The sequence below is a fragment of the Salvelinus alpinus genome, chromosome 36, assembly GCF_045679555.1.
Source record: "Salvelinus alpinus chromosome 36, SLU_Salpinus.1, whole genome shotgun sequence".
In the NCBI taxonomy this organism is placed as follows: domain Eukaryota; kingdom Metazoa; phylum Chordata; class Actinopteri; order Salmoniformes; family Salmonidae; genus Salvelinus; species Salvelinus alpinus.
In genome coordinates this window covers 5,376,926-5,389,952 of record NC_092121.1, presented here as the reverse complement: position 1 = coordinate 5,389,952, position 13,027 = coordinate 5,376,926, and the positions used below count along the sequence as shown (strand labels likewise).

Genomic DNA, 13,027 nt, shown 5'->3' with positions numbered 1-13,027 from the left:
CTGCCACTTTCCACTGCAGATGCGGAAGGGCGGCATAGGCAGATGCGGTGGATTGAGACGCAGCCCATACAAGCCCATGCAACAGACATCTATAGTTTAAACTGATGTAGTTTGATTGGGATCTTTTTATTATGTTACTTAGATTGACACACCAGTGAGTCAATAGGGGGTTAAGTCCTACCCATTCATACTTGATTTTCTGTATACCTGGCTGCTTGGGTGGTCCCACCCTGGAGTATCTTGTCCTTCTGATTATCCTGACACAAATTGGAGATTGGGAATGGTTGTCAAACTTTTTTACCTGAATTTCTGTAATTGTATCATATTACATTTAAGAATAAATGAGTGCTGGAAATAACATATTTCATGTAAATATGTTAGATTATCTTGATGGGACATGTACATGTAGGTTTGCTTATTAACATCTACTTGCATCCCTAAAGCCAACACTAGGTGACACCACGTAGCTAGTAATCACCTCAACACCGAGCTCAACCTTACCACTACTCTGAAACAATTTCATGATGTTTAATTGAATTGGCCCACATTAAATCGTTCATGAAACTAAAGCAGACGTTTAAAAAATATATATATAATTCTTGCGATTATGAAGACAAAGTAATTGAACAAACAAAGGATTTCAGATGTATAATTTTTATTGCTGTTGCCTTCCAGATATGCACTGGATGTTTAGTGAGTCAGATAATCAGTTGTTGTATTTCCCTCAGTACACTCATGGACTGCATCAGCGGCGTGCATATGAAGAAGCTGAGGATTGGGTGGAGGAGACCACTTTCCCATCCACCACCTCTTCTACCACTGTGATGACCTTCCTGGTGCTGGTGGAGGAGGAGACACTGTGGACCAAACAGAAAACACCAATGAGCACAAAATCGACAGTACCAAACACAATATGGCAAGGTCTTGACCTTGCAAGGTTGACATGATTCTATTAGTAGTGTACAAACTGGTGGGGTCCCTGTTTTGCTTTTAAGAAGGTAAGTGAGCTAGCCTAGAACCTGCTCAAAGTTTAGAATCAAAACACCCTTGATAGCTTAAAAATCGAATTTGATGGACAATTAAAATAGGCTTGTTTGGCTCACCTGCTTGTCATCTCTCCGTCCAGCAGTCTCCTGTACTCAGCGATTTCCATCTCCAGCCTGGTCTTAATGTCCAGCAGCATTTTATCAACTGTTCCTCCAAGCTGGTCACCTGCTTCTGATAACTCGACAGCTGCATGGAGAAACGGTTCTTTGTCTCTGCGAGGGTATTTTCCACGGATGATTTCTATTGGAGAGAAATGAAGAGCAAAACTAAACATCAGGAAGCAGTTGAACAAATTAATTGATCGGTGGCAGACATTGGAACAAAATAAATATTTTAAAATATTTTTTTAACAGTTTAACCATGCGCATTTGTAATTGAAGTTCGATTTCAAGGCTCTGCACTGTGCGTTTGACTTCTGAAATTTCAGATCTGGACGATTGGATAACTTCTGTGCTAATTGCAACCTCCTTGTTCAGCACCTCGGTCTGTGGACAACACGATCCTAAATAAAGTTTTTACATGAACAATTCAATTGATGGGACATTTTGGATATTGTGAACCTAAATTATGGAATCATATTTATAATGAGAAACAATATTACCTTGGTCTGGAACCAGCCCTCCAGATCTCTGTTGTTCTTGGCAGCGACAGCCTCATAAGTGTTCACGAATCTCAGCCATGACTTTGCTGAGGTCTTCCTGTGGTGCAGCGTCAACCTCCACATGGACCTGGCCGCTCATCTGGGCACGCATGGACAACAGCTCCTGAAGAAGGACAATGAAACAGGTTTAGGTCTCTAGGTCATCATCATGGTTCAGAAAGTGGTTCTGTAACGGCATTCCTCCTCCTCTTCATACGAAGAGGAGGAGTAGTGATTTGACCAAAGTGCAGCGGGTTGTGAATACATAATGATTTATTAAATCAAACGATGAAACACGAAAACAAACACTTGGAAGGATTTTACAAAATAACAAAACGGAGTAGACAGACCTGTACACGGAACTTACATAAAATACACGCAGAACTCACGAACAGGAACAGACTACATAAACCGAGACAGTCCCGTGTGGTGCGACAAACACTGACATGGACGACAATCACCCACAAACAAACAGTGAGAACAACCTACCTTAATATGACTCTCAATCAGAGGAAACGTCAAACACCTGCCTCTAATTGAGAGCCATACCAGGCAACCCAAAACCAACATAGAAACAGAAAACATAGACTGCCCACCCAAAACTCACGCCCTGACCAATAAACACATACCAAACAACAGAAAACAGGTCAGGAACGTGACAGGTTCTAGATTTGTTCAAGTGTTTCTAGATTTAAATACATAGATTATGATGTATTACTTGCTCACTAAAATGTTGTACAGTAATGCCTGGCTGGATCTGTTATTTTAAGAGCAGACACTATAGATAGAGGAGCGACCCAAAAGAGGAGGGACCGAGGGATGTGTGTGCTTTGGGGGGGATGTGTGTAAAAGTGAGACACCAGGGAAAATACTACTTGAATAAAAGTCTAAAAGTATTTGGTTTTAAATACACTTAAGTATCAAAAGTAAATCTAATTGCAAAAATATACTTAAGTATCAAAAGGAAAAGTATAAATCATTTTAAATTCCTTATATTAAGCAAACCAGATGGCACAATTTTCCTGTTGTTTTTTACGGTTAGCCAGGGACACACTCAGACATAATTTACAAACAAACCATTTGTGTTTAGTAAGTCCACCAAATCAGAGGCAGTAGGGATGACCAGGCATGTTCTATTGATAAGTGTGGGAATTGGGCAATTTTCCTGTCCTGCTAAGTACTTTTGGGTGTCAGGGAAAATGTATGGAGTAAAAAGTACATGATTTTCTTTAGGAATGTAGTGGAGTGACAGTAAAAGTTAATAAAAATATAAGTATTAAAGTGAAGTACTGATACCCCCCAAAACTACTTAAGTGGTACTTCAAAGTATTTTTACTTAAGTATTTTTACACAACTGGATATTTACCAAATATCATGTTGAAGAAAGACTGAAAATTCAAGATTGTAGTAGAGAAATAGATTGATACATCAAAGTTAAACAACAACTATGATAACAAAGGATTTCTACACAGTTTTTCTCCTGACCAGGAGCATGGTAAAGTGCTGGCCACAGGGAAGCCTTTTCAAACTGAGAATGTAGAGAGTGGGAGGGATCACCAATTACAGTGAGAAATTTCCTTGTAACTGAAATACGGAATGTCACCAAGGTTGCCAATTTTGCATACTAGACTATCAAGTTAGAATGCTCTTGACCAATCTACTGTAACCCTCTCCAAAATATAGTTGCTGTCGGTTGACCTCCAAACAATCAACAATTTCTTATGGACATTGTAAAATGAGAGGTTTCTATTAACATCAATCCCTATGCTAGTATTATGAATATTTTAATGTGGTAATGTCAGTGCTGTTTTTGCAGACAGAAAATGTATCCCTTCATTGAAAAGAGATTTCACAGAAATTTATTTGGGGTTTATGGCGTAATTCACAAAATATTATAATTCAAAAGTTTGGGGTCACTTAGAAATGTCCTTGTTTTTGAAAGAAAAGCACATTTTCTGTTCGTTAAAATAACATCAAATTGATCAGAAATACATTGTAGACATTGTTAATGTTGTAAATGACTATTGTAGCTGGAAACGGCAAATATTTCATGGAATATCTACATGAGCGTACAGAGGCCCATTATCAGCAACCATCACTCCTGTGTTCCAATGGCACGTTGTGTTAGCTAATCCAAGTTTATCATTTTAAAAGGCTATATGAAATTGATCATTAGAAAACCCTTTTGCAATTATGTTAGCACAGCTTAAAACTGTTGTGCTGAATAAAGAAGCAACAAAACTGGCCTTCTTCAGACTAGTTGAATATCTTGAGCATCAGCATTTGTGGTTTGGATTACAGGCTCAAAATGGCCAGAAACAAAGAACTTTCTTCTGAAACTTATCAGTATATTCTTGTCCAGCTATTCCATGCGAGAATTTGCCAAGAAACTGAAGATCTCGTACAAAGCTGTGTACTACTCCCTTCACAGAACAGCGCAAACTGGCTCTACCCAGAATAGAAAGAGGAGTAAGAGGCCACGGTGCCCCAACTGAGCAAGAAGACAAGTACATTAGAGTGTCTAGTTTGAAAAACAGACACCTCACAAGTCCTCAACTGGCAGCTTAATTAAATAGTACCCGCAAAACACCAGTCTCAACGTCAACAGTGAAGGGATGCTGGCCTTCTAGGCAGAGTTGCAAAGAAAAAGCCATATCTCAGACTGGCCAATAAAAATAAAAGATTGAGATGGGCAAAAGAACACAAGACAGAGGAAGATTGGAAAAAAGTGTAATGGACAGACAAACCTAAGTTTGAGGAGTTCGGATATGTCTGTTGCCCAAAATAAATACACGCACAAGACAACCAGTCTTTTTAGCCTTCAGCCGTACTCTTATCCTACTCCTCCTCTGTTCCTCTGGTGATGTAGAGGTTAACCCAGGCCCTGCAGCCCCCAGCATCACTCCCATTCGCCAGGCGCTCTCATTTGTTGACTTCTGTAACCGTAAAAGCATTGGTTTCATGCATGTTAACATTAGAAGCCTCCTCCCTAAGTTTGTTTTATTCACTGCTTTAGCACACTCTGCCAACCCGGATGTCCTGACCAACCTGCCCTCTAAATACACCTCTGCTGTCTTCAACCAGGATCTCAGCGATCACTGCCTCATTGCCTGCGTGCGTAATGGGTCCGCGGTCAAATGACCACCCCTCATCATTGTCAAACGCTCTCTAAAACACTTCAGCGAGCAGGCCTTTCTAATCAACCTGGCCCGGGTATCCTGGAAGGATGTTGACCTCATCCCGTCAGTAGAGGATGCCTGGTTGCTCTTCAAAAGTGCGTTCTTCTCCATCTTAAATAAGCATGCCCCATTCAGAAAATGTAGAACTAAGAACAGATATAGCCCTTGGTTCACCCCAGACTTGACTGCCCTTGACAAGTACAAAAACATCCTGTGGCGTTCTGCATTAGCATTTAATAGCCCCTGCGATATGCAACTTTTCAGGGAAGTCAGGAACCAATATACTCAGTCAGTCAGGAAAGCTAAGGCTAGCTTTTTCAAACAGAAATGTGCTTCCTGTAGCACTAATTCCCATACATTTTGGGACACTGTAAAGTCCATGGAGAATATGAGCACCTCCTCCCAGCTGTCCACTGCACTGAGGACAGGAAACACTGTCACCACTGATAAATCCACGATAATGGATCATTTCAATAAGCATTTTTCCACGGCTGGCCATGCTTTCCACCTGGCTACCCCAACCCCGGCCAACATCTCAGCACCCCCTGCAGCAACTTGCCCCCCCTCCCGCTTCTCCTTCACTTATCTGGATCCCTACAAACAGCTGGGCTAGACAAACTGGACCCTCTCTTTCTAAAATTATCAGCTGAAACTGTTGCAACCCCTGTTACTTGCCTATTCAACCTCTCTTTTGTATCTTCTGAGATCCCCAAAGATTGGAAAGCTGCCGCGGTCATCCCCCATCTTCAAAGGGGGAGACACTCTAGACACAAACTGTTACAGACCTATATCCATCCTGCCATGCCTTTCTAAAATCTTCGAAAGCCAAGTTAATAAACAGATCACTGACCATTTTGAATCCCACCGTACCTTCTCCACTATGCAATCTGGTTGCCGTTCTGATCATGGGTGCACCTCAGCCACGCTCAAGGTCCTATACGATATCATAACCAACATCAATAAAAGGCAATACTGTGCAGCCGTCTTCATCGACCTGGCCAAAGCTTTCGACTCTGTCAATCACTGCGTTCTTATCGACAGACTCAATAGCCTTGGCTTCTCAAATGACTGCCTCACCTGGTTCACCAACTACTTCTCAGATAGAGTTCAGTGTGTCAAATCGGAGGGCCTGTTGTCCGGACCTCTGGCAGTCTCCTTCCAGACTCACATTAAGCATCTCCATTCCAAAATTAAATCTATTTCACAACAATGCCTCCTTCACTCATGCTGCCAAACATAGTCAGTTTTACGAAGGTATCTTACCGATCCTTGACTTTGGCGATGTCATTTACAAAATAGCCTCCAACACTCTACTCAGCAAACTGGATGTAGTCTATCACAGTGCCATCCGTTTTGTCACCAAACCCCCATATACTACCCACCACTGCGACCTGTATGCTCTCGTTGGCTGGCCCTCACTACATATCCGTCACCAAACCCACTGGCTTCATGTCATCTATAAGTCTTTGCTAGGTAAAGCCCCGCCTTATCTCAGCTCACTGGTCACCATAGCAGCACCCACCCGCAGCACTCGCTCCAGCAGGTATATTGCACTGGTCATCCCCAAACCCAACACTTACTTTGGCCGCCTTTCCTTCCAGTTCTCTGCTGCCAATGACTAGAACGAATTTCAAAAATCTTTAAAGCTGGAGTCTTATATCTCCCTCTATAACTTTAAGCATCAGCTGTCAGAGCAACTTACCAATCACTGTACCTGTACCCAGCCAATCTGTACATAGCACACTCGACTAACTAATCCCCAAGTCTTAGCACTCAAGTCCCAAGTTAAGACAGGCAGGCCCGAGTCAAGTCTCAAGTCAAGACCGTCAAGTATCAAGTCAAGTCTCAAGTCCTAAACTTTGAGTTTCGAGTCCTAAACAAGTCATAATGTGCTCTTCCCCAAATGTTATGCCATTTCATATTTTTAACAATGGTAATAGTTAGTATATTACATTTACGCAAATCATGAATGCTTTTAAAAATATCTATATATATTTATTACTTTCCAAATAAACATTATATTTCCATGGAAATACATGGGTAGCCATGAGAAAGAGCCCCCCCCCCCCCCCCCCCCCCCAATAGTGATCGACGACTATCAAGGATCGCCATGGGGCGCAATCGGGCGATGTAGGCTTGTACACAACCGCCCGACCTTAACACACACACACACTCTCTCTGTGTGGTTACAGTAGGCTAACGTATGTCAATGGTTTTAGGAACAGCAGTAACATCAGGCAGGATTTAGGCTACCAACTGACTAGCCAGTTGTAGCTCAATCTTGGGTGCAATGATCACGTTCCCGCACTGGCTGACTGTGTGGAGGCTCATTGATGTAACGTTACGTTAGCCTACATGCTACACTAGTAAAGTTATACATTATATAGCTGTCGGCTATATTAGCCACGACTTACCGTTCTTTGTGCAGCTTCAAATGTCAAACAAAGTTGGAAATTGTTGCGCCTCCGTCTGTAATTTTCTTCCCGCATGTTTTACAAGTTGCAATCCATTTTTTGTTGATACAGCGTCATCTTTATATCGGAAAATAATAATTTTGGGTATCATCTTTCCAAGGGCTCCATCTGAATTTACCCGCCGACGTTCCTCTGCACTTCCATGCACAACTTTTTCTCAGCTGGCACAATTTGATTGGCTGCTGTCCGATTCAAACTGTAATCCGTTAAATGAAGAGTTGATGCGCTGCACACTTTTTTTAATAGCATCATTTTTTAATATTTAGTCTTGGTATCAAGTCAGGTCGAGTCAAAAGGCTCAAGTCCAAGTCAAGTCTCGAGTTATTGGTGTTAAAGTCAAAGTCGAGTTGCAAGTCATCATATTTGTGACTCGAGTCTGACTTGGGTCCAAGTTATGTGACTCGAGTCCACACCTCTGTTACTTACCCTCTTGCACCCCAGTTTCTGTACTTGCATATCATCTGCACATATATCACTCCAGTATTAATGCTAAATTGTGATTATTTTCTTCTCTAGGGCCTATTTATTCCCTACTACCTCCCTACTCTTCTACATTTGCACAAGCTGTACATAGATATTTCAATTTTTCTTTTCTTTTGTGTTATTGACTGTACGTTTGTTTATGTGTAACTCTATGCTGTTGTTTTTGTCACACTGCTTTGCTTTATCTTGGCCAGGTCACAGTTGTAAATGAGAACTTGTTCTCAACTGGCCTACCTAGATAAATAAAGGTGAAATATATATATTTTTAAATAAAAACTTCAATTCAATAAGAAAGAAGAACATTCGTGAGATGCAGAAAAAAATATAATATGCTGGAGGAGTGCTTGACGCCATCTGTCAAGCATGGTGGAGGCAATGTGATAGTCTGAGGGTGCTTTGGTGGTGGTAAAGTGGGAGATTTGTAAAGGGAAAAAGGGATCTTGAAGAGGGAAGGCTATTACTCCATTTGGAACACCATGCTATACCCTGTGGACGGCGCTTAATTGGAGTCAATTTCCTCCTACCACAGGACAATGACCCAAAGCACAGCTCCACACTATGCAATAACTATTTGGGGAAGAAGCAGTCAGCTGGTATTCTGTCTATAATGAAGTAGCCAACACAGTCACCGGATCTCAACCCTATTGAGCTGTTGTGGGAGCAGCTTGACCGTATGGTAGGTAAGAAGTGCCCATCCATCCAACTTGTGGGAGGTGCTTCAGGAAGCATGGGGTGAAATCTCTTCAGATTACCTCAACAAATTGGATCCCAAAGGTCTGCAAGGCTGTAATTGCTGCAAATTGAGGATTCTTTGACAAAAAGTTTGAAGACACAATCATTTCAATAAAAAAATCATTATTTGTAACCTTGTCAACATCTTGACTATATTTCTTATCATTTTGCAACTAATTTCATGTATATTGTCAAGGAAAACAAGGACATTTCTAAGTGACCCCAAACTTTTGAACAGTAGTGTATTGTCACGTTCGCTGGAATAAATGTCAGACCAAAGCGCAGCGGATGTTGAGTTCCACATTATTTATTAGAAAGTGAAACTAAGCAAAGACAAAAACAAATAAACAAACAGTGACTACAGCGTTGCAACGTGCACTAACTCAAAATACAATATCCCATAAACACAGGTGGGAAAAACAGCTACTTAAATATGATCCCCAATTAGAGACAACGATTACCAGCTGCCTCTAATTGGGATCATACACAATCACCAAAATAGAAAAACAAACCTAGAACCCCACATAGAAATAATAAACTAGACTAACCCCCCAGTCACGCCCTGACCTACTCTACCATAGAAAATAAAGACTCTCTATGGTCAGGACGTGACATGTGTATAATTATAACTTTTGTTGGAACTGCATGTTTGTCAAATAAAGAAAAATGTAATTGTGAACTGAACTATTGATAAAAAAAATATATGTTCTAAATTACAAATAGGTTCTTATTGTCTGCAGCATGTAGTATAGGAAGTCTGTGGCATGTTCCACACTCACTTACAGGTCCATTCACATGTTCTCACTACACTGAAGACTTACTTGTTAGCTTGCTTATTCTGGGTGCCTGGCTGCCATCCGGGCAATTTGAGGTGCTCCCTAGTTGCTCTACCACAGGATGGCTGAGATTGCATTAAAGGCCCAATCCAGCATTTTATATCAATATCAAACAATTTCTGGTTAACAATTAAGTACCTTACTGTGATTGTTTTCAATTAAAATTGTCCAAAAGAAACAAAATAAATGTGCTAGACTGTTTGGGAGTGGTCTTAGTAGGGAGGGGAAAACTGAAAACTAGCTGTTATTGGCAGAAAGATTTGGAACTCTCTTTCTTATTCATCTAATAACTAATTAGTGATGTCACCAGGCAGGCCAAAACTCCTTCCCACTAAAACAGGCTGAAATTTCAGGCGGTCTTTTCAAACAGCTCTTACACTAAAAGGGCATTATATTCATTTTCCCAATTTAACATTATTATTCCAAACTCATAGTGTGGAAAAATGTAAAACACTAGAACATCTAATTTTGACTACACTGGGCCTTTAATAACAGTAAATGAATTAATCGAATCCCAAAGCTGACCAGGTAAAAATCGGTTGTTCTGCCCCTGAACAAGGCAGTTAACACACTGTTCCTAGGCCGTCATTGTAAATAAGAGTTTGTTCTTGACTGACTTGCCTAGGTAAATAAAGGTTCAATTAAAAATAATTGTAATTTTTTTTACAAATTTAGAAAGGGGAAGAAACGTGGTGTTTGTGACGGTTTAGAATTGTTACTGACCATCTCGGTGGCAACCACAGCGGTCAAAATTGTCACTATTTTATAGGAAACAGTTTTGATGTAAAAAATAAATAAAAGCGCAAGAGACAAAAATGTTGTTTCATCACCTCGGAACACTTTTATTTCTTAATCGCTCTGAACAAGGTTGACAGCAGGCATCAGATGACTTGTGTTCTGTGTGGCTCCCAATTCAAGATTTATCTTCATACACGGTCTCTTGCAGTTGGTGCTGACCACCTCGCCGTCAACAATCTCCTGGACATTGGTCACCACCTTCTGCAAAAAGGTATTAGTGGTGGTGGCGGTTGATGGACTGTAGAGGCAGAGACAATATTGTTAGAAAGGCCTACTTTTGCCTAATTATTTTTGGCACACACATTTCAAGACCTTCAATGTTTTTCAATGATTTATGTAAAGATCCAGGCTCAACTGGAAAACTATCCAGCAGCCTCCTGTACTCAGCGATCTCCATCTCCAGCCTGGTGTTGATGTCCAGTAGCATTCTGTGCTGTTGGCCCTGGCGGTCCAGGTCAGCACGAAAATGACCAAGCTGGTCCTCCAGGCTGGTCACCTGCCATCATATTGGCGTAGCAGCTCTGTGTGTCAGTGTAACAGTTTAGCTTCCGTCCCTCTCCTCGCCCCAACCTGGGCTCGAACCAGGGACCCTCTGCACACATTGACAACAGCCATCGTTACCCATCGCTCCACAAAAGCCACGGCCCTTGCAAAACAAGGGGAACAACTACTTCAAGGTTTCAGAGCGAGTCACCGATTGAAACGCTATTAGCGCGCATCCCGCAAACTAGTTAGCCATTTCACATCGGTTACATCAGCCAGGGTGCCTTCCAGGGATGCTTTCTGACAGGAATAAGGAAGGAAAAAGAAAGAAAGAAATACTTTTATAGATGACTGAATGTAAGTGCAGAGGTATACAATTTTTCAACTTTGTATTTTTTGTTTATCTCACCATGCTGAGTTGGGATTGGAGTTTGATTTCCAGACTTTACTGTGTGCCCTTAACTTCAGTGATTTCAGATTGGGATGATTGGAGGGTCTCTGTGCTGTCTGCCTGCCATGACATTGTTGATTTCTTCTGACTGTGAATGAAAGACAGCATACCGTTGGGGGTCATTACTGATTACATTCACTGAAGACTATAACTGGAAAACATAAACATGTCATTGGCCAAAAAGAAAGGATGTAGTATTACCTTGGCATTGAACCAGCCATCCAGATCTTCACGGTTCTTGTTAGCGACTGCCTCGTAGTGGTCGCGGATTTCAGCCATGACTTTGGTGAGGTCTTCCTGTGGTGAAGCGTTCACCTCCACGTTGATCTGGCCGCTCATCTGATTATGCATGGCCAAGAGGTCCTGGGAACAAAGCATTAACATATATCTGGTCAATATTCAATCCTGTGCCTCATCATTACAAAGTAGAGTAATGTTAAATCATAACACTGTTCACCCCATAGCCTCTGCTTGAGGTCTTTAGCAAACCCACCTCCTCGCGGTTCATCTTGATGTGGGTCAACTCCTCTCTAAGTCCTTCAATCTGCATCTCTAGGTCAGATCTGGCCAAGGTCAGCTCGTCCAGCACCCTCGTCAACCCATTGATGTCGGCCTCCACAGTCTGTGTCACGTATGCTCTCTCTCTGGTGCTCTAGGTCGCCATGTTCCCGCGCCTCAGCCGGACTGACAGGTTTCCCGCGCCTCAGCAGAGGTGACCGGTCCGCTCCTGATCCGCGGGATCATCATTTTGGTCGGCGTCCTGTGACTGGAGCCGCTTGTCGGGGATGGGGTACTGTCACGTGTTCTCCTTCTCCGGCTTCTAGGTCACCAGGCTGCTCGTTATGGCGCACACCTGTCACCATCGTTACAAGCACCTGCGCATCGTCAGACTCACCTGGACTCTATCACCTCCTTGATTACCTGCTCTATATATATATGTCACTCCCTTTGGTTCGTTCCCCAGGTGTCGTTGTTTCAGGTTTGTAGGCCTCCTTGCTCGCACATGCTTTTTCAGTTCTGCCCCAAAATGTTCTATAGGATTGAGGTCAGGGCTTTGTGATGGTCACTCCAATACCGTGACTTTGTTGTCCTTTAGCCATTTTGCCACAACTTTGGAAGTATGCTTGGGGTCATTGTCCATTTGGAAGAAACATTTGCGACCAAGCTTTAACTTCCTGACTGATCTCTTGAGATATTGCTTCAATTTATCCTAATCATTTTCCTTCCTCATGATGCCATCTATTTTGTGAAGTGCACCAGTCCCTCTTGCAGCAAAGCACCCCCACAACATGATGCTGCCACTCCCATGCTTCATGTGTTCTTCGGCATGCAAGCCTCCCCCTTTTTCCTCCAAACATAACGATGGTCGTTATGGCCAAACAGTTCTATTTTTGTTTCATCAGACCAGAGGGCATTTCTCCAAAAAGTACGACCTTTGTCCCCATGTGCAGTTGCAAACCGTAGTCTGGCTTTTTTATGCCGGTTTTGGAGCAGTTGCTTCTTCCTTGCTGAGCGGCCTTTCAGGTTATGTTGATATAGGACTCGTTTTACTGTGGATATAGATACTTTTGTACCTGTTTCCTCCAGCATATTCACAAGGTCCTTTGCTGTTCTGGGATTGATTTGCACTTTTCGCACAAAAGTACGTTCATCTCTAGGAGACAGAACACGTCTCCTTCCTGAGCAGTATGATGGCTGCGTGGTCCCATGGTGTTTATACTTGCGTACTATTGTTTGTACAGATGAACGTGGTACCTTCTGGCATTTGGAAATTGCTCCCAAGGATGAACCACTTGTGGAGGTCTACAATTTTTTTTCTGAGGTCTTGGCTGATTTCTTTTGATTTTCCCATGATGTCAAGGAAAGAGGCACTGAGTTTGAAGGTAGGCCTTGAAATACATCCA

The 13,027-nt window shown here is 42.1% G+C and overlaps 1 pseudogene; it reads right to left on the bottom strand.

Annotated features, from left to right (window-relative positions):
- Window positions 1-638: 638 nt before the first annotated feature.
- On the bottom strand, window positions 639-11,986 carry LOC139564837 (keratin, type I cytoskeletal 13-like; annotated as a pseudogene).
- Between the last annotated feature and the right edge of the window lie 1,041 nt (window positions 11,987-13,027).